This window comes from Phalacrocorax carbo, chromosome 8, assembly GCF_963921805.1.
Source record: "Phalacrocorax carbo chromosome 8, bPhaCar2.1, whole genome shotgun sequence".
NCBI classification, from domain to species: domain Eukaryota; kingdom Metazoa; phylum Chordata; class Aves; order Suliformes; family Phalacrocoracidae; genus Phalacrocorax; species Phalacrocorax carbo.
In genome coordinates, this window is record NC_087520.1 from 1,668,025 (window position 1) to 1,688,383 (window position 20,359).

At 58.3% G+C, this 20,359-nt stretch overlaps 2 protein-coding genes across 2 annotated transcripts in view; one reads left to right on the top strand and one right to left on the bottom strand.

The window, feature by feature from the left end:
• ARHGAP26 (Rho GTPase activating protein 26) overlaps positions 1-16,220 on the bottom strand; it is a 183,526-nt gene extending 167,306 nt beyond the window's left edge. Inside the window, exons 1-3 of the mRNA XM_064458239.1 lie at positions 8,636-16,220; positions 2,814-2,974; positions 2,383-2,508 (exon numbers count right to left, since the gene is read on the bottom strand). The gene's annotated coding sequence lies outside the window, so the exon portion shown is untranslated. The remainder of the gene's footprint in view (positions 1-2,382; positions 2,509-2,813; positions 2,975-8,635) is intronic.
• FGF1 (fibroblast growth factor 1) overlaps positions 7,752-20,359 on the top strand; it is a 29,677-nt gene continuing 17,069 nt past the window's right edge. Inside the window, exon 1 of the mRNA XM_064458242.1 lies at positions 7,752-7,940. The gene's annotated coding sequence lies outside the window, so the exon portion shown is untranslated. The remainder of the gene's footprint in view (positions 7,941-20,359) is intronic.

The following is a 20,359-nucleotide window of genomic DNA, read 5'->3' on the forward strand; positions in this document are numbered from 1 at the left end:
GGGAAGGTCCTCGTGCAGCTCTGGGAGCGGCTGCTGCATGGTGAGCCCTTCCCAAAGCAGGATAGGCCTGCAGCAGCCCCCTCTCATCAGGTGGGAGATGCTGGCAGGCAGCAGGAAATTGCACATCACACGTCCGGAGAAGGCGGCTCTTCCCAGGCACGGTGTTTTCCTCCAGCCCGGGAGCTGCAGCACTCGCACAGTGACCCCCCCAGCACGCCCAGCAGAGGCATGACGTGGGCACAGCTCTAGTGACATGCTCTGACAGGGCCATACGTAGATGGGAATTTTCCACCTTATTTTCAGAGCCACCACTGCCAGCGACAGACACCGCTCGGGCTAACAAAGCACTCTGCCAGGCAGGAAGAAAGCTGCCTTGGCTTGGCTTCCAGGAAAGTGGGAGCAGCTGTGAAAGCTATGGAAACCACATAACAATCAGAGAAAAGAAGAAAGTGATGATAATGAACAGATATCGGCCACGGGCCTTACCTTGGGTGGGTTTTGTAAACAAAAGCAACTTTAGCAACGTGTAGGTATAAGAAGCAGCAGGCGACGCACCACCTCCCTACCCGCAGGAATTACCTGGGTGTCGGCAGTTCCCAAAGTCAGGAAGGTTAAAAGCAGCCAGAGCCGGGTAACCCGAGCCCAGAGGAGCCTCCTGGGCTCTTTGTGTTAATGTCAGGTAAGTTTTGGAAGACTGAGATGAGTGAACGGCGAGGGCGCGGTGGGCTCTCGGCGACGGTGGCCTGTCAGCCCGTGCTGCTCCCGGGAAAAGGCTGCAGCAGTGGATTGATGCTGGGCTTGATGGAGCACGAACCGCGGGGAGGAAACAACATGGGCGTAGGAAAAATGGATTCTGTCAAGCTAACTTGATCAATTTTTAGATAAAACTGTAATTAAGTCAGTATTTGATAATAGCAGTACTTTTAAGGTAATAGGGCTTCTGTTGCATATCTGATTTGTAACAAATGCAACATGGCACATATTAAATGAATCAGAAAATGTCTGCTGTCCCAGAAACATAATTACAGGAGATGATTCCTCGTTTGGTTAATGTATCCAGGAGAGTCCTTTGGGAATCAGCTCTTGACTCTAAACTAGCGCTGAGCTCAAGTAAACAACGTTCGTTTCAATATATAAGGTCATCCGTTAAGAAACAAAGGGTGGGAATCGTTCTTCAGGAGGGGGTGCTCCCTCCTGGGAAACGGCGACTGGGAAAGACCGAAGGGAACCTGACAAATGAGCCGGGACTGAGAGCAACGTGCGAGACCACAGAAAAGCCAAACAAAATCACTCCACTGTGTGTCTGGTTGGGAGAGCGACTGGTTTTGACAGAAATCAGAGTGAACGAGATGCTCCTAATGAGAAACAGTCTTCCTGCCTGTCTTCCGTTCCTTCCTAATTACCTCAGCTGCGACCTGGAAGAGCCGAGGCCTGACACCACCTGCGGGTCACCCAGGAAGGAAACCCAAGCCCGGAGTGACCGCAGCGGCTTTCAGGAGGCAGCGGAGGCAACCTGGGCCCCGTGCCCCAGAGGTGGCTGTGCCGCCAGATGTGCAAGGTGCCAGCTGTGTGGGCTGCTGGCTATGGTCCATCCAGATGTGCTCCAGCTGTGGATGCTGCAGCCACGAGCGCCATCACCTGCACGGGCCTCAGCTGCCCCGCAGCTGCCAGCTGTGCCCCAGCAGCCCCAGATGTGCCCCGGCAGCCCCAGCTGTGCCCCAGCAGCCCCAGATGTGCCCCCGTGCCACAACCCGCTCCCACTTGTGTCCCAGCTGCGCCGCATCCCCCAGCGGTGCCCGCACCCCCCCGCGCTTCCAGCTGTGCCCAGCTGCGGCCCCCCCCCGCAGCCAGCTGTGCCCAGCTGTGCCCGCGCGCCGCGGCCGCGCGGCGCCCCCTGGCGGCCCGGTGCCGCCCTCTCCTGTCAGATTTTCCCTGCTCAGGCTCCTTGTCCCTCCTTTCCTCTGCTAAAACCGCGATCATCTTTTATAAAGCAATTGTTTTCCCGCCGAGCCCGCAGAGGGCAACGGCTCCGGAGGGGACCCGCGGCTTCCCAGGCGCCTCTGGGTGTATCTTGTTATAAACACTCCAATTTACAGCTAGGGAAAACAAAAAAGCTTTTACGCTGTGTTCATACAGTAAGAGTTCCTATCCTCCCCCTCCAAAAAGAGAACAGAGCATTTAACAGGTGTCAGAGAGCAATTCCTTAATTCCTAGAAAACTGCTTAATGCGAAGCAGGAAAAAGAAAACAACTTTACATGTTGTCTAAAGATTGTGAAACGGACTCAAAAAGGGAGCGGGTTCTGATTTTTGGACCTGAATTTTTCACTCCTCTAGCACGCATCTGGAATAACCCATTTCTCCATAAACCAAGCCATACCTACCTCTGATTAAAGGTTCACATCACGGGTCCTGTCCTCCACCAAGCCGTGCTGCCTGCCTGCGGTGCTGCGCGGCTCAGCGCTGGCGGCCGAAACCGGCTTCTTCCGTTGCTGAACTGGGGAGACCTCCTAAGGATAGGGAAATTTGGGTGTCTCCGAGACTCCAGGCTGTCTGAGCAAAGGTGTCTCTGTGCACACACCCTCTCCCAGCTGCAAAAAGCTCCTCTTCCCCTGCCCTGGGCCGGCTGTATGGTGTGGGAAGCCGCAGCAGGATCGGCCCCGTTACACGGGTACCTCTGGCCTTCAGCACAGGAATGTTTAACGAGTTTTATTCATGCAAAGACCCAATTTAGGCAACCAAATATGCTGTGACAGCATCCACTCCTCCCGCCACCCACTGCGAAAGGGCAGCGATGTGTCCGCACGAGACTTACGCACGTGGGGCCGGGTGAGACACGGTGTTGCATCCCAAGCGTTCATTTTCCGCCCCGCTCCTCCCCACGCAGGGGTATCCCCTGCCACCCACCGAGCCGGCAGAACCAGGCTGCCCTTCCCCGGCGCTCCACCGGCACCCTGCGACGTCCATCCAGGGGGGCTGAAAGACATAAATGGGATAAAAAGTCAGCCCTGCCAGTGCTGAGCGTGCGGGGCCAGAGGCACCAGGATGTCCCCAAGGGCCTGTCCCCAGGGGAGGCCCCAGGGCAGGACGCGTGCAGGCTGCAGCGCAGGGTCTGGCCTCCCACACGTCATGGGGGGGACCCCCAGCAGCCCCCCGCTTCCCCCGAGGCCATGCATGCCCACCTCCTCCAAGCGCTGGTGGGACGCTTGCAGCCAGCACCCCGGGGACGGAGAGCAGTTTGTGGGGTGAGGCCTCACCCCAGTTTGTGGCAAGGCTGCTGCAAACTGCGAGCAGTTTTATTTAAATTATTTATCTCCCGTCAGCTTCCTGACAGGCTGTTTCGGGGGGGGGAATGGGCAGAAAGAGGGCAAACAGTGCTGGGGAGACTTTGACCCTGCAGCTGTGCCGAGTCCCAGCCAGAGCCCTGGGGGACACAGGGCAGAGGGTGCCCGTGGGACGGGGCAGAGGGGCAGCGGGGCACGGCACACACGCTGCAGCCTGTTCACCATCATCCTCCCACTGCACAGAAGCGGTCCTGGTACAGAAATGTCTTTGCAGCAGGAGAGGGGAAGGGCTGGGAAGCATACATTAAACCGGAGGCGGCAGCAGGGTTTAACCCCATCTTCCAGGCAGGCAGGCAGAGGTCCTGGGAGGCCCTCCGGGCGATGGGGAAGGCAGGCTGGATTAAATCCTTGTCTTTCACCTGGGCTGGAGTCCAGCCCCAAAATAGGAATCCAAAAACAAGATCACATGAGAGGAAAAAAATAGCAAGGCGAGGAATTATCCATACTTCCTTGTCCTATGTGGGTGCAGAGCGGCAGCCCACACAGCCAGCCACAGTGCCGCTTCGGTCCCCGGTGCCCGCCGGCCGATGCCAGCTTTTGCCCGGGATCCGGCACAGCCGCGATGCCCGCGCCCGCCTGAGGGACCCTGCCTTGCTCCGGAGCTGCCCGTGAGCGGTGCGAGGTCGTGCGGGTGTGGGTGTGCATCGCTCCGGGAGCTGCCTGCCCCAGAGGAGCGGGGCGAGGGGCAGGGGGACCCCAGGCAGCTCCTGCCCGCCCCGGGGCAGGTCGGCAGCGTTGCCTCCCAGCTGCCCCCACGGTGCTGCTGCCCGCGCTGCCGCCACCACCGCCCAGCCCCGTGCACCCCGACCTGGCAGGTGAGTCCAGCATCCCCCCATGCTTCCCACCAGGCACGGCGTCCTGGCAGAGCCGCAGCCTCGCAGGGGCTTTGCAACCCCTTCCCAAATGGGCTGCAAAGCACATTCCTGGTTCCTGAACTCCTGGCCAAGTTTCTAAGCTTGGCCGGGTGTGTGTCGCTGGGGGAACAACTGGGGTTTCCTTTTCCTCTCTCCGGGCTCGGAGGCAGGGAGCTGGCAGGGAGGCAGACTTTTGACTTCAGGGCTGTTCCCAGCCTGTACGGGGCTGGGCGGCACTTGCTGAGCCGTTTCGGCAGTACATCTCCGAGGAGAGGGATGAAACCAAAGCCTGGGACCTGTGGGATCTCGTGGCTCTCATTGTAATCCAGAGTTGCAGAAAGTTTTGTGTAAATCACCTCTGCTGCGTGATCGCTGTTTGGGGGAAAGAGGAGCCGCTGGGGCTGCGTGTGATGGGGCTCAGCTGCCTGCACAGGCACTGCCTGCGTACGGCTGGGTGTTGGGCAGAGACAAGCACCTCTTGGGATGCTTCCTTGGTGGCAGAAGGCAGTTCTATGGTTAATTACTGTGCTTCCAAACAACCCAAGAAGTATATATTATTTATGGCACTTGTAGCCAAGGAGGCCAGTGGACATTCCAGGCAGCGAGGTGAGGAGGTTCCTCACCTGAGGCAGGAGCCAGCCGTCGAAAGCCGTCCTAAGAGCCTGGGAAATATCAGAGGCACCCACTGCAACTGCGGCAGACAGGGCTGGGTGGGGAGAGCAGCGGGGGGCAGAGCTGGCTGCCAAGGCCGTGACCCCCACCCCCGCCGGCTCTCGGTGCAGCACGGCCCGGGGTCACCGTCGGTGTCTGGGCTTCGGCCAAGGCACTTCTCATCCCAGGGACTTTCTGCCCATCCTTCTAGCGAGCAGCACAAGGAGCCTGCCGCTGAAGGGTTTGCTCTGCGCTGTGTGTGGCGCTGCCGGCTCTTGGCTCCGTCCCAGGGACAGCCGGCTTCCAGGATGGGCAGAAAGGACACAACGCTAAATTTGGCAGGATGCTGTCAGCGGCGCCCCGTGTCCCGCACCGTGTCGGAGCTGCCGACCGCAACGAGGCTGCGAGGAGAGCCAGGCAAGCGGCGGGGAGGGCTGGGGGCACGGGGAGGGGGTGCAGCCTCCCCACAGCTCTGGAACAAGGGGGATGGTGCCTCGCATGAGAAAATGGAGCAGCATTTCCTAATATTCCTCATATCCTAACAACCCCAATGCCTCTCGTCTGGGAAAGCCCAAGCCAAAGCCAGGGTCAGTCTTTTCTGAGATGCAGAAATGTTTGGCTATAGCTGTCTTATTTTTTTCTTTCTGTTTTCAACATGTGGCTGAAATGGCAGGAGGAAATGTTGTGTGGGCTTGTTCAAACTCAAAAAAAAAAAAAAAAAAAGAATATCGAGGTGGTAGGAAAGCCCAGAGTCCACCTGTGCTCTGTTGGATGTGTTGGGAGCCGTCCTGCCTACCTGCTGTTGACTGCAGTCAACAGGAATATGTTTTTATTGAAATGTCTGGGCTCAGTATACTTTCAGTTCGGACTGGCTGTCCAAATACACAGGTTCCATGTGAGCCAGGACTAAAAGCCTATTCTAAGCGAGCCTTAGATAACATAACTAAAACACCACATCAAAGCGCTCGTGGAGGCAGGCCAAGCTGTGAAGTCATCGCTCTTGCTTCTCTAACGCTGCAGCCAGCTGACACGCAGCAACCCGCAGCCTCCGTGCGCGGCACAGCCTGCACCCCACGAGCCCGCCGCTGGCTCCCCCGAGCCCACCGCTGGCCCCCCGGCAAGGCCAAGGCCCTGGCGCAGAGCCCTGCTGCGGAGCGGCATCGGCACCGGGCACAAGGGAGGTGGCCCCGTCCTTGGGGAGACGGAGCTGCATTTTCTCAGGCTGACAGCGCTCTCGAGAACGCTTCAGCTTTTAAGGCCAAGCTCTCCCCAGCCCGAAGCACGGTGCCAGTGTTAACGCAGGCGTGCCTGGCGACGGCCGCCTGCCGGAGCCCCTTCCCTCCAGCTGCCCCAAAGGGAAGGCAGAGCCCCCCGTCCCCGCTGCCGGGGTGCTCCCAGGAGCTGACGGGGGCCAGGGGGTTTATTGCCTTCCTGGGGAAGGCACCAGAATAAGCAACGCTTGCACAAACCAGCACGGACCGCAGGGGTGGGAATGAGAAAAGCAAGTAGAAGAAATATGCTTTTTGTTGCTTTTTTTGTTTCTCTGTCCCTGCTGCACCACAGTCCGCTCTTCCCTTGGCAACGGGAGGCTCAACACCAGCCCCCGCCTGCTGGCTTGACCCTGTGGTCGAGGCAGATGCCCAGAGCAGCCCCCGCTTGCCTACCCTGCAGGTCACTAGCCTACATCCCCCACTTGCCCGCCCGGTGGGTTACTAGCCCACAGCCCCCACTGGCTTGCGCGGTGGGTCACTGGCCTGCAGCTCCCACTTGCCCACCTGGTAGCCCCCACTCGCCTGCTCGGTGGGTCACTGGCCCACAGCCCCTGCTTGCCCGCCTGGTAGCCCCCACTCGCCTGCTCGGTGGGTCACTGGCCCACAGCCCCTGCTTGCCCACCCTCAGCTCCCACTCACCCGCCCAGCAGGTGACTAGCCCACAGATCCTGCTCACCCACCCTCAGCTCCCACTCACCTGCCTGATGGGTCACTAGCCCATAGCCCCCGCTCGCCCACCCAGCAGGTCACTAGCCCGCAGCCCCTGCTTGCCCGCCCGGTGGGTCACTAGCCTGCAGCCCCCACTTGCCCACCTAGTGGGTGAATAGCCCACAACCCCTGCTCACCCTCCCGGTGGGTCACTGGCTTGCAGCTCCCACTTGCCCATCTGCAGCCCCTGCTTGCCCAGCCGGCAGGACACTGGCCTACAGCCCGTGCTTGCCCACCGGGCGGGTCCCTGGCCTGCAGCCCCCACTTGCCCACCTGGTGGGTGAATAGCCCGCAGCCCCCACTCACCCTCCCGGTGGGTCACTGGCCCGCAGCCCCCACTTGCCCACCGGGCGGGTCACTGGCCCGCAGCCCCCACTTGCCCACCTGGTGGGTGAATAGCCCGCAGCCCCCGCTCGCCCACCGGACGGGTCACTGGCCCGCAGCCCCCACTTGCCCACCTGGTGGGTGAATAGCCCGCAGCCCCCGCTCGCCCGCCGGGCGGGTCACTGGCCCGCAGCCCCCGCTCGCCCACCCAGCAGGTCACTGGCCCGCAGCCCCCGCTCGCCCGCCGGGCGGGTCACTGGCCCGCAGCCCCCGCTCGCCCGCCCGGCAGGTCACTGGCCCGCATCCCCGCTCGCCCGCCCGGCGGGTCACTGGCCCGCATCCCCGCTCGCCCGCCCGGCGGGTCACTGGCCCGCATCCCCGCTCGCCCGCCGGGCGGGTCACTGGCCCGCATCCCCGCTCGCCCGCCGGGCGGGTCACTGGCCCGCATCCCCGCTCGCCCGCCGGGCGGGTCACTGGCCCGCATCCCCGCTCGCCCGCCGGGCGGGTCACTGGCCCGCATCCCCGCTCGCCCGCCCGGCAGGTCACTGGCCCGCATCCCCGCTCGCCCGCCGGGCGGGTCACTGGCCCCGCTCGCTCCGCGGCGCTGCGGGGGGTGGATGCGATCGAGCATCGCCGCCCCCTTCCCGCACCCGCCCCGGCATCCTCCTGCCGCCGCTCCCGCCGCCGCGAGGCAGCTTTTCACCATCACCATCCCTTTTCTCTGATTTCCCCCTTTCCCCCGTTTCTCGCCGCGCCGCAGCCGGAGGGAGGGAGGACGGCGGAGCCGGCGGTAGGTGCGGGGGGCGGGCGGGGCGGGGGGCGCGGGGCTGGGCCCCCCCCGGACCCCCACGCGCGTTCGGGAGCCCCCCCGCTCCCCCGCAGGATGCTCGGGCTCCCGCGGGGGGCGGAAGGGGGGTCGGGAGCGCGGAGGTGGGCTGGGGGGGGGGGGGTTTGGGGGGCGGGGTCCCTCCCCAGGGACAGATGTAGGGTCTCAGGGGTGCTGCTCCCCCCCCGACCCGGCCAATCACCCCAAACCCCGCAATGGGCTGCAGACGGCTGCCCCCGGGAGAGGAGGGCTGCCAGAACCAGGAGTGTTATTTCCAATGGCAATCGCAAATTTGCTGCAAATTAACCTAAAGCTGTGGGCAGAAGCCCGGATCAGAATTTGAATTGGAATATTAAAAAACGTTTTAAATTGCAGAACACGATATTTCAACCATTAAAAAAAAGAAAAAAAAAAAGAGAAAAAACCAAAACAAAACAAGAAAAAAACCAAATAGGAAGCTTGTTGAAATGACACAGCAATATAAAACGGTTCATTTTTGATGCAAAACCCTCGTAGTTCCTTAAAAAAACCAGTCCTTGGGCCTACTGTAGCCAGACACCCAAGTCCTACTGAAAAATATGTTTTGATTTGCATAAGATTTTGTAAGTTCAGGTCTTACTAGCAGTAACTGCGTGCAGCCAACCTGTTCTCCCTCTGACCTTTTCCTGCCCAAAGGGGTAAATGCTGAGCATCGCCTCCTCTTCCTCCCGCTCTGGAGCCACGGTTCGGGGGGCTGTTCCAGCGTCCCCATGTCCCAGCAGCGTTTGGGATGGGTGCTTTCTTCTGGGGCGTCCAAGCTGGTGGGGAGGGGTCAGGACCCGGGCTGGGAAATGCTGGTGAGGGAGGTAAGCAAAAAATGAGTGAGATTAGTGATCGAACAAGACAAGATGGAAGCACGGTGGGACAAATTCCGCTTGTACAACCAGCCTGGTTTTCTGGCCCGCCACCCAGCGACACCCTGCTCTGTGCCTGTGCCATATGCGCAGGCGCACCCCGAGCCAGCCCCACACCCCGCTTTGGGCACGCGCCCCTTGCTTTGCCCAAGGGCTTTGGTTTCGGAGGCTGAGCACCGGCTGCAGCCCAGGGTGCTGCTGCCGTGTGGGTGGCACATCCGAAGGTGTCTCGGGGTCTCATGTGTGAGCTGGTGCCCGCAGCCCTGCCCATCGCTCAGAGGTACCAGTACCCCCCAGCGCAGCCCACCAGTCCCACCAGCAGCCCTCCAGACAGCTGCTGCGGCCAGCCCAGTGGGAGCATCCCCTCGCCACTCCCCTGCCCCTGGGTTTGCTCCCTGCTCCAGTGAAAGGTGTGGGCGAGGACCCCAGCGTCATCCCCATCCCCACTGGCTCCTGGACCCGACACACTGGCTGGGAGATGGGCTGCTAACAGCGATCACGGGGAGCTCAGGCACCTCTCAGCCCCTGCGGCAATCATGAGGCATATGGGGAGATGGGCACAGACAGAGGTCCGGAGTTTAAGTGGTTCCTAAGGGCAGGACTGGGCTCAGTGGCGATAAGGCAGCGCGATGTCCAAATGCTCTCCCTGCAACGCCGGGTCGGCCCCGCTTCCTCCGGCCGCTGGAGTGGCTGCTCCGAGCCATCGGGATGCGCAAGAACACGAACTTTGGATGAGGGCTGGAGAGAGTTTGGGTCCACAGAGGTCTCCAGCCAGACCCAGAGCTTTACAAGCCCTTTGGATAAACTTTCCTTCCCAGCTCCACCCCAGCCCAGGGGATAGACTTTCCCTCCCAAGCTCCCCAAATGACTTTGGCCTTCCTCCCACTCCTGAGACCTTGATCTTCCTCCTAACCCAGGCAGCTCATCATGCAGCTGGCTATGGCTCCTTCAACTTTATTCTGCATCAGCTGCATGGCTCTGCTCCTGCCCGCTGCTCCTCGAGCCGAAGCCCCATGGGTGCCCGGGACCCCCATCCTCCGGCACAGCGGCGCCGGGGAGCTCTTAGCTCTGTGTCTCCCTGTGGCTGCTTTGTCAGGGCTTTCCCCTTTGCCAAAAGGCACGAACAAGCCAAGAGGCTCAGGGAGGTGGAAGGGGAGCGGCGGCGATGTGTGGCCCCAGGGAGCAGCGGGGGCGTGCGGGGGCTCGGCCGTGCACAGCACCTGCGCCCGCCCAGCCGGAGCAATTAGAGCTTGCAGCAAATTGTATTTATATTTGGCATCTTTGGTTTGGCTCAGATAGCAGTTAGCAGCTCAGAGCGTAGTTGTAATGAGGAGTTAGGGCTAAGTCACAAGGCCCATAAGGATAATAGTTGCTGCGGTTTTATTTCAGTCTCTTTCTTCTCATTTCAATGTGCTTCCAAGGGTGCGCTCATAGAAGAGACCAAACCCAGAATTTCAAGCACCTTCTTAAATATTTGTTGTCTCCTTTGACACAAAGTCAGAAATTAAAAAAATAATACCAGAACTTAGCACTTAGAAAGGACCTTTCCCACTCCTCCGCACTCCCGGCTTCTCCTCCCTGCCGGGCTTGTCTCTACCTGTTGCACGGAAACTCCCCGGGGTCATTTTGGAAGCACCACTGCCCCTTCCCTGCAGAAATCAGCCTCCTTTCAGCTGCGTGCAGTTTCCACCAGCTCCTAAGTGCTGGATGTGGCCCTTAATTAGCGCAGGAACCCAACCAAACCGCAAATGCTTCCATCCATTTCTCAGCCAGCCCGTATTTGCGTGAGCCACAGTCTGGGGGAGGAGGCACCAAGAAGGACTTTTAAGAGACATTGCAATCCCGAACCACAAGCGCACGCATTTCAACAGGAAACAAGGCTAGCTTTAGGGTACTAATTAGAGAAAGAAAGTCATAACTTTTCAATGAGGAAGCAATTACCGATTTTTATTTTAATGGTGTAGTAATTGCTAGCTGGTGATTGAGTCAGTCCTGATCTCGTGCTGCTTGCGGATCCCGGGCTCGCCATGGGAGGCTCTGGCTTTGCAGGGCTGTGTTCACGTTTGGGGCACCCACGACCACCCTCCAGACGAGGTTTGCTGCGGGTGCCGGGGTGGCCGCGCACACCCCCTCCTCTTGCCCTGCCACGGGAGCGTGCCTCCGCTTTGCAGGGGGATTTTCCTCAGCATCCCGCGCAGTAAAACCCCTCACCTGCACTGCACCACCCTCCCCTCGGCTCTGCACACCCACGGGGACGGAGCGTTATTTCTTACTCACCTAGTCCAGCGCTGGTCAGGCCTGGCTCTTCCCTTTGAGTCTTTTTTTTGTCTGCAAATATTTGCCTCGATTTGCCAAGCATGAGAGGACAGCACAGGGCCAGGGAGGGCTGGGTGATTTTCCTCCATACAGGGCAGATACAATTTTCTGGTGTTTATTTGCCGTGGGAAGCGGCTCTCTGGGGCGAGGAGCGGGATTTGCTGCCCGTCTGGCCGGACCCAGCGCAGCCGACAGCGGCGCAGGCTGGGAGCCCGCTGTCCCACCGAGACCTTCGTGCTCTTCGGTTCAGGCGCTTCACGTGGTGCTGGGCCAAAGTCCATCCATTTTCAGGCGCTTGGCAAAGGCTTTGAGGACTGGTCTGTGCCTGAGGAGGGCACCCAGTGGTGCATGCGCCCTGGGGGGCAGCTGTGACCTCCCGTGCCCCATGTCCCGCAGGCTCCAACCCAGACCGTCGCCAGGCTCCGGTTACAGGCTGGTAGCGCATTTGGTCACCTACGAGAGACCCTCTTGGGGCTGGGTGACCCACTCTGTGTGCGCTGGAGATGCAGGTCCCAGCAGGAGAGCAAGAGCCCCTGCCCATGACTCCCAGCTCTCCTGGCAAACGTCTGACGATGATTTAGGTGGGGGAGGAGGGGTGAAGAGGACCTTCTCCACCACCCACAGCTTCAAAATTAATTGCAAGCACCCTTTAAAAAGAGCCAGATAAAATATGCTTTTGGAGTTTTTTTTTCCCCTTAACAGAACAGTCGACTTGCGCACACTGGTACAACTCAGATAGCCTTTTCTAAGCCCAAATTTCTTGAGCCTCTGACCCTCACAGGCTCCCCGGACCTGCCAGTCCCCAAACGCCTCCTGGTGTCCCCTGCTGCAGCAGCAGCAGCAAACGCCACCCACAGCCAGTGCAAACCTCTGCTGCGCTCGGGGTGCCAGCGATGGCAAGGCCCGGGATCGTGCCCGGGGAGGGGAGGTTGTCCGACCCCCGGGGAGCAGCGGAGCACAAGCAGTGGTGCAGGACACAGCTGCTGGCAGCCACATCCCCGCATGTTGCCACCGGGCTGCTGGCTGGAGGGTGATGGGGCCGAGGAAGTAAATGCATGGGAGCACACACATATTACAGAGCCTTCTATTAGCTTTTGGCTTCTGCTTAGCAGGAATTAAGATTACCAAATGAAAGGTGCTGCCTCTCGGAGCCTGGCGCCGTTTCAGTGTGCAATCCATCACGAGGGGCTGTGGGAGAGGGGAAGAGCTGCAGGAAGGCGCGGGGAAGGTGGCTGGTGATGCCCTGAGCCCTGGCAGCCCTGGAGGTGCCGGGGCAGCTCCTGTCAGCGGGTATCAGCCTCGCCCTGTATCATTTGAACACCACTTTGGGGTAATTGCACAGCAACCTCTGACAATACAGCTGGGTCTGCGATCATCTAGCTGCTTAACTGCAGGAGCGGCACCTCCCCCTCCAGAACGGCAGGGATGCCAGATGCAGAAATGCCACAAACATTTACCCATTGCTTTAAACAGCTCACTTTCGGTCGTCCTTAATTTTGTAACCCTCCAAATCACAGGAGTTTGGATGAGATGAATGTACTCCTTTCTCAATGAGGGTCCAGAAATAAGAGGTTGCAATGAATGGTGGGAAAAGACGAGCATTAACAACAGGTGAAACCAAACCTATCACCAGCTACAAATTCCCAGAAGGCAAAGCCTGCCTGACACCGGGATCCCTCTAACCACGACCTGCCCCAGTGCAGGCACGGGCTCAGCACACGGGGACAGTCACGGCCACCGGGAATCTGCAACTGGAGTAGACCCAAGGGAAGCATCCTCCACGTTTGGCAAGCAGGGTGCCAGCAGAAAGCCAAGGCGAGGGGCCCACGGGCGCGGCCCCGGGTGCGGGCAGAGCTGTGGGGCAGAGGTTCAAGGCTTTTCTACCAGAAAACCCCAGACCTGAACTTTCTCAGGCGAACCAGCTGCCATCAGCAACACGCTTAAAACGCAATATATGCTGGGGCATATTTGACCATGCAACTGAGGGAGACCACAACCAGGGCCTTGAGACACGGGTTAGCACTTGCACTGTATCTTACAAACCTTTTTTGTTACAAACGGGCAATGACTCGTGATGGGGGCATTTTTAGAAATCCCGTATACGTTTTGTGCCACTGCAGAACTGTAAGTGATTATCGTTTGGGCTGCAGGCCTGGCTACGTTTGTCTTTCAAACGGCTCACAATAGAAATCTCTTTGCAGAAGAATTTGTTGAAAACCAGTTCAGAGAGAGAGAGAGAGAGAGAGGAACTATTGCTTTGTCATGGCATCTCTGCCCCGGCATGTTGTGTGACCTTCACGACCGCAGTAATCCTCCCTCTCTCCCCATTTGTTACAGACACCTGACTCAGTATTTCTCAGTATTTTTTTGCCTTGTTCGAACATCAGTGTCTGTTGTTTTAATGCTGCGGGAGAACAAAAGCAGAGGCTGAGGCCTTGCAGAGCAGTTGCAGAAGCAATCGGTGACTTGCAGATTTCATAAACTCCAAACGCTAATCTAAGCGTAATGTCGTTAACGCGGCGGGGCGGCACTGCCCTCCCGAGGGACGGGCACTCACACTTTGTGCTTGGGTCGGAGGCAGAGGCAGGTCTGCAGGGTGCAGAGTACCCGGCATCTGAAGGTAACAAAACTCTGGCCACCACAAACCCTTTCTTTCTCTTTTTTTTCCTTCTTCTTTCTAAAAGCTTGCTCACACGCTAAGGAAAACAGCGTAACAAGAATGCTTCATTTTCCCAGCTGCTAAAGGTAAAAGCTAACACAGGCCCTCAAAGAGTGCCATGGTTAATATTTATTAATTCCTTTCAAAAATAACGAACACACAGCCAGTGCTAAATATTATGCTATTAACCCCAGCACAGCGTCGTAGCACACATCCATGGTCCAGCCTAAACCCTAACCTTTGTTTTAATAAGGTAACAAAACCCACCCTTCTGGGTCTTAACTAACTCAAAAGTGAATTCAGACGAGCCCCATTTCCCCTTCTGTTTGTGCTTTCCCAAACCCCTGGGTCTGACCCTTCCCAGGATGAGACAGAGGCACTTTAAGAGGAATGAAATCACCCCAGAAAACTGCATCCTCCAGAGTGGTGCCAGCAGAGAGAGAGATAAAAATGAGAGGAGAGCAGAGGGGAAAAACAGTGATTAAAGTGATCTGGTGACCGAAATAACGCTGCACACAGTCGTGTACTGATGTGGAAAAGGCAGCTCTTCCAGAAAGCTGGAAACCTGAGGAGCACGGAAGGGAATCCATCACACCGAGCGAGCGAGCCTGGAGCTCCCTGCGGCCACGGGGCACGGCTCCACCGCCCAGTGCCGGGCTTTAAAGCACAGGGCAATAATTACGGTCACCGAGCAATTATCCTCTTCCTCCTTCAAGGCCAGGTGCAGAAGCTGCCACGCCGTGCCCGGCCGCAGGGCCCAGCACAGCTCCTGCCACCGCTCGCCCTCGCAGCCCGTGGGTTTGGCACGAGAGCAGCAAACCCTCCCGCCGCGCTCCTCTGCTGCGTAACGCTGGGCTGGAAAATTCACAGCTGCTCCTACCTGCCACCTCGCGCAGCCCCCCTGCAGCCGCAGAGCCTTTTGCCGGGGTGCCTGCTGCCTGCGTACCCCCTTACTGGGGCGTGCACCTCCTTACTGGGGTTCATGCTGCCCCTGCATCCCAAACCCGCTCCCCCGCCCGGGAAAGGCACGCGGAGCGAGCAGGCTGCTCTGGGATGGACCAAGCAGACATCTCATAGGCAGCGTTGTTAAGCCTGAGGCTAGATCTGAGCCTGACAGCTAATCCCGAAGACAAAGACTAAAAAAGAGGCAGAAAAGGGCTTTCCGCATGAAACGTTTTGCAGGGTGCAGGAGCCGGGCTGGCTGCTGTGCCCAAGGGTGCCAGCGCCAGCCCTGGCTCTACGCCAGTGACTCAGAGGGTGACATCCAAAACTCTTTTGTCCCCTTCAGACTCATTTCTGGAGCGGTGTTGGCCTCTCCGACTCATCCTCCCAAAGACTTCCCCTTTGCCCACAACGGTCTAGACACACATTTCATAAATGAGTCATGACTTTCTTGTGCTCATAAAGTCTGCCCTTGCTTCTGGCTCTTAATTTAGATCTGTATTGTACTTCAAGAGTCGAAATCTGGGCATCAGCTTTGACCTCGGCTCTCTTCTTCCCACATCTCTGGAGTTAGTAACTCCGCCTGTCCCACCTCCAGACGAGCCCTGCCAGCGCCCACCCATGCAGGGACCTTGTTTCTGCCTGAAGCCTGGGCTCACCATCAGCACCTCCCAGAGCAGCTCTCACCGCTGCCCTCTGCAAGCCAGAGACTGTGGCTGGATGGCTTCTCCTCCAGCGATGTCCTCAGGCAGCCCAGCACTGCTCAGGGACGACCTCCTGGTACCCAGCATCGCCTGTGACCTTCCACGCCAACCCCCTTCTCCTCCACCCACATGTCCCTCTGCACGGACGGGGCCGCAGGGAGAGCTGCTCTCCCCCCGGCACCCTGCGACAGCGCTCCTGCACCCCATCATGCCCTCCCCTGGGCTCTGCGAGGGGCACCGACCGCCCCGAGGTGAAGCCAGCCCCGGCGGTGGCCCGTGCGAGGTGCACGGTCGCCCTGACGGGCTCCCACCCAGCATCCCCAGCCCAGCTTTGCAGGCAGGCAGCTTTGGGCCACGGCCACCCTCACTTGCTCGGGGCGGGGGGAGGCCCTGAATTACACACTGAGCCTGTCTGATCTGTGCTCCGGTCACAGAACAAGAGCAGGAGCCCCGAGCGAGTTATTTCAGTTCGCTCTCATCCCGCGCTGCCCGGGCGGACAGGAGGGGGAGATCTTTACCGTGACAAATCCAGCCTGTGCAGCAGAAGATGAACTATTCGCTTATACCAGAGACATTCTGCACACCATAAAGCCCCCTGAAAGTGATGCCGACGGTTGGAGCTCAGCGCCGGACGACCCGGCTGCTCCCTGCACGTCCCCCCTGCCACACGCTGCCTGGGGCAGTTGCACACGCGTGGCCGTGGGCACAAGCGACCTTTGCATCCCTGCTCCGTGCAAGCAGGAGCTGGATCACCCCGTCCCCTCCGTGCGTTTCCAAACCCCCCCACCCCAGACCTTGCGCAGGGCCGTTCCCGTCGCTGTGGCCTGGCAGCTCCCCAAAGCTGCTCTGCCTTTCACCCACTGATGATTATTTTAATCCAGAGAGGTCACTCGTTAATCCTCTAACAGCTGCACATCTTCACAGGGCATTTTTATGTTGCACAGAAGGATACTGCTCGCTTGGGTACATTTTCCACTGGAATTTCCATCTCCCTTCATACTTGAGTTTCAATTGCAGGTCAAATCTCGGACATAAAATACAAGTATTTAACATCAAGTAAAACACCCTCCCTTCCCCTTCCTTAATATTCCCTTTGCTGCAGGGCGTTCTAAAAAGCTTCCGACTGATGGGAAGAGTTTACTAACTCCTAAACGCTGAGTGGGGGTTTTGTGGCTTGCACCTACCCCGGTGCAGATGCGATTGTCCGCAGGCGCACGTGCGTGGGGGCCACACGAACCGCAGCGAACGGCGCCGGCAGTCAGGGGATGCTCATTTAGCCCCTGGGGACCCCGTACCCCAGCGCAGGGGCTGAATGCCTGGCTCCTGAGGAAGAAAAAGATAAAAACCCATCAGGGTCCCGGCTGCGGCATCCCTGGCTGGGCAGGCAGGGACGGCAGCTGCTGCTCCCCAAACCGTGGAGCTGGCACGCAGCAGCTCGGTGCCGTCGCCCGAGCCCGGCTGCCCCCATCGCCCCTCTCCAGGCTGGCTGCTCCGTGCCCAGGGCTTCTGAGAGCGGCTGCCCTCAGGGCGTCGAGCTGGAGCTTCGCCTTGGGGCTCGCTGACCGGCTCCTGCTGAGCAGGGCAGCTGGCAGCATCGGGAGTCTGGGGGATGTTGTTGTGTGCATCAGCCCTTTCCTGCCCACGTAGCCCTGTGAACAGGGGATGTTTGTACCCTAAGACCAGCCGGGTTTTGAAGGGGGAAGCTGCGTATACCAGGATGCATTTATGTAATTTTTTTAAATTCATGAATTGCACTGAGACACTCCATAAACATGTAAAACATTAACACCGGCATTCAAAGTCCCTGCAAGACCCACATCACTGCAGCCTGCTCCTGGCACTCCGGTTATTCCGGGGCCATGAGCAGCCCCCGTGCCCGGCCACTGTCATGGTGCAACAAGGACAGCAACACTCACATCCCAAGGGAGCTGCGAGGCTGCCTGCTTTGTCCCAAAGTTTTTTGGTTTAGTTTGGGCTTTTTTTCCACTTAGACAATCCAGGGCATTCTTCTGCCTCCCATCATCACTAGCATCCTCGGCTGCACCCCTGTGGGCCAGCGTGACCCCATGGCTTTCCCCTAAACCGGCTGTGGAAACACCGGGAGCGACAAACATCCCCGCGTCTCTAGACTGCCCACGCGGGAGCTGGAAATAACCAGCGTGGGTGTCACCTCCGCGGAGAGCACTCTGCGAAACGCTCTGCTACGGCAGCTGAGTTTCATCAGGTAGCTAAAATTGCAGACTTCTCTCCTGCAATGTGCTTTTTATGGTGGTTTGTTTACGGAGCTGAGAAAGGGTTGAAGAACCTTCAAAAAAAAAAAAAAATATCCCCTTGCCTCTGAGGGTACCGTTATGGAAACCCGCGGCAGCGTCCGAGGCAGGGCACTGTTTTCCTTGGAGCGGCGCAGGAGCGGCCGCCTGCTCCTGCCTGCTGACACGCAGCCTGCGGTCGCGCTGCCTTCCCCACAGCTGCCCCGGGAAGGGCCACATTGGTGCCCCCCTCTTTACGGACGCAGGTGCCTCGGTGTGCCCCTGTCTGGGCCAGGGAGCACCAGAATTAGGGCTGTATCTTCTACTGAGCTCTGACACGTCCTGGTGTGTGATTCATGCTCCTTTCTAGGCTGGAAATGAGGGTGACAAATGGACGCAGCGTCCATGGGCCTCCAGAGCCACCCACTGCCTTCAACCGAGAACCCCTCAATTTTTGCCTAAAGATCATGGGTCAACGCAGCGACCTGTCTGGCTCTGCAGACAGCAAGAGGTGGAGATGCACAGCTTCTCTCGCTGTTTACTCCAGTGGAGAGTTATCTATGACTAATTAGTCTGGGGGGTTTTGCTGACCGTCTCCTCTACGCTTAATATGATTAACTTTGAGCTTGCCTTGCTCCAATCTTTCATTTGAAACTCCCCTTGCATGCTCCTATGTGCTGCAGTTTCACACTGTAAGGCATTTTATCCAGCTCTAAAGTCACGCAGATCAGAAAATTAGTATCTATTGGAGGATTTTCCTGGTAATAGCAATTACTATCTCAAGCTTTTGTTGTACTGTTAAGTTATTGAGCAACAGTGTGCACAGGAAAAACACAGCCCAAGCTGTTTACTCTGGCAGCTCAGAGAAAAAAGCAAGCATTAGCATCCGTAGCTACTAGATGCTGAATTTAAAATAAGATATCAAGCAGCAGAATTAGGAACAGAAGTCTTCCAGCCAGTTTTCCTTAGAACTTAGCAAGACAAGCAATATAGTCCTTATACAAATATTTCAGAATGAACATAATTAACTCCCTGTGCATTTTCAGCGTAGTAAACCACTGCTGAGCTTATGGTGAACCCAGAAACCAAGCGATTTTCCTTGGAACAACCGAAACTGAGACTATGCTGGAGGAGGTTTGATTTCTGAGTGATGATATGTCTACTGATGGTTAACCACGAGGATGGATGTGGGGTTTCGTTTGGCCTGGAGATGAAACCCTCAATTCCAGCATCCTCTGCTTCTTTGGGGAAGGACATGGTATGAAGTCTGAACCCAAACTCAAATCCCAGTTTTGAAGCCTGAGCCAACCCTTGATTGAGCTTGGCCACCCTTCAGAGGGCCAGCTGCAGGAAGCGTTGCATCTGACACCATGTGAAAATTCCTGCTTTTCGCTCCTAATTCAAGCCTCATGCCTTATTAGCAACAGCACGGTGAGGTGTCGGACCCATCTGAGCGCTGAGAGATTGGCGAGGGCTGGTGGAGGGTGAGCAAGAGGAGCATGACCAGGCACATACCCGAAGCAGGGCCATCAGCAGGAGGTTTTGCTTGGGATGGGACCGGGGCTCAGCAGGGACTTGGTACAACAGGAGAATCACATCAGCCCCTTGGTGCAGAAGCACTGCATAGACTGAAATTTTGGGGCTAGAATCTGTCATTTGGTGTCAGCTGCTGGTCCTACCAGGCGGAGCAGGCCTGCAAGCAGAACAGCTCCCCGCTGCAAGCAGCCACACGTTTGCATCTCCCCTATCAAAAGGGGGGGGGCTCCAAGAGACAGAGAGAGCGGAGGAGAGCTGGAGAAAAGCGCCCATAACCAGACCAGCAAAACAAAGTCATGACAAGCCAGCCCGTGGCCAGGAGCGGCGGCGGCCGGCGCTGCCGACTGTCCGTCCATCTGTCCGTCCGTGGGCGCGTGGGGCGGGAGCTGGTGGCCGCGGGGCAGCCACACCTGCAGCGCGAGCCCAGACAGCCCCGGCGCTCCCGCTTTGTGGTCTGGCGTTTTTCCCAGTGTCCTGCACGGACACCGGGGGCGGGTGGCAGGGGGGGACGGTGACATTTGCAAGCCGGGTGAAGTGTCACCCAGCTTAACCTCCCTGCCTGCCGGGAACTGGGCAGTGGTCCTGAGTGGGTCCTGAGCCACTGTCCCCATGGCAGGGACCCCGCCGCAGGGACCCCTCACACCTAGGGGCTGCTGAGCAGGAGCTGAGGGGGGAGATGCCACTTTGCCCCTCCATTGCCACGCAGGGGCACGCCGAGTGCCCACCTGCCCAGAAGGGTTTCCTACATCATCACAAAACATTTCAACCAACAACAGCTGATTAGTTTTTACAGCAGCCTTTGTGGTTTCCAGTCCCTCCAGATGATTTTCCCCTTGGAAGCAAAACACAGGCAGACCCACGGAGGAGAGGTGTGCACAGCCCTGCACTGAACCACCCACTGCCCGGTGGCAAACACCCAAAACAAGGTACCTGCACCCAGTGCGTCACCTCTGGGTCCTCAGCAGCCTCAGCAGTCCACAGCCATACTCCTTAGGTGCCAGAGACGAGACCATGAGGACTGCATAACTCGTGGCACGTGTTAATGGCTGCTCCCAAGTGGTCCCACGTGCCGGTGCGTCTCGGT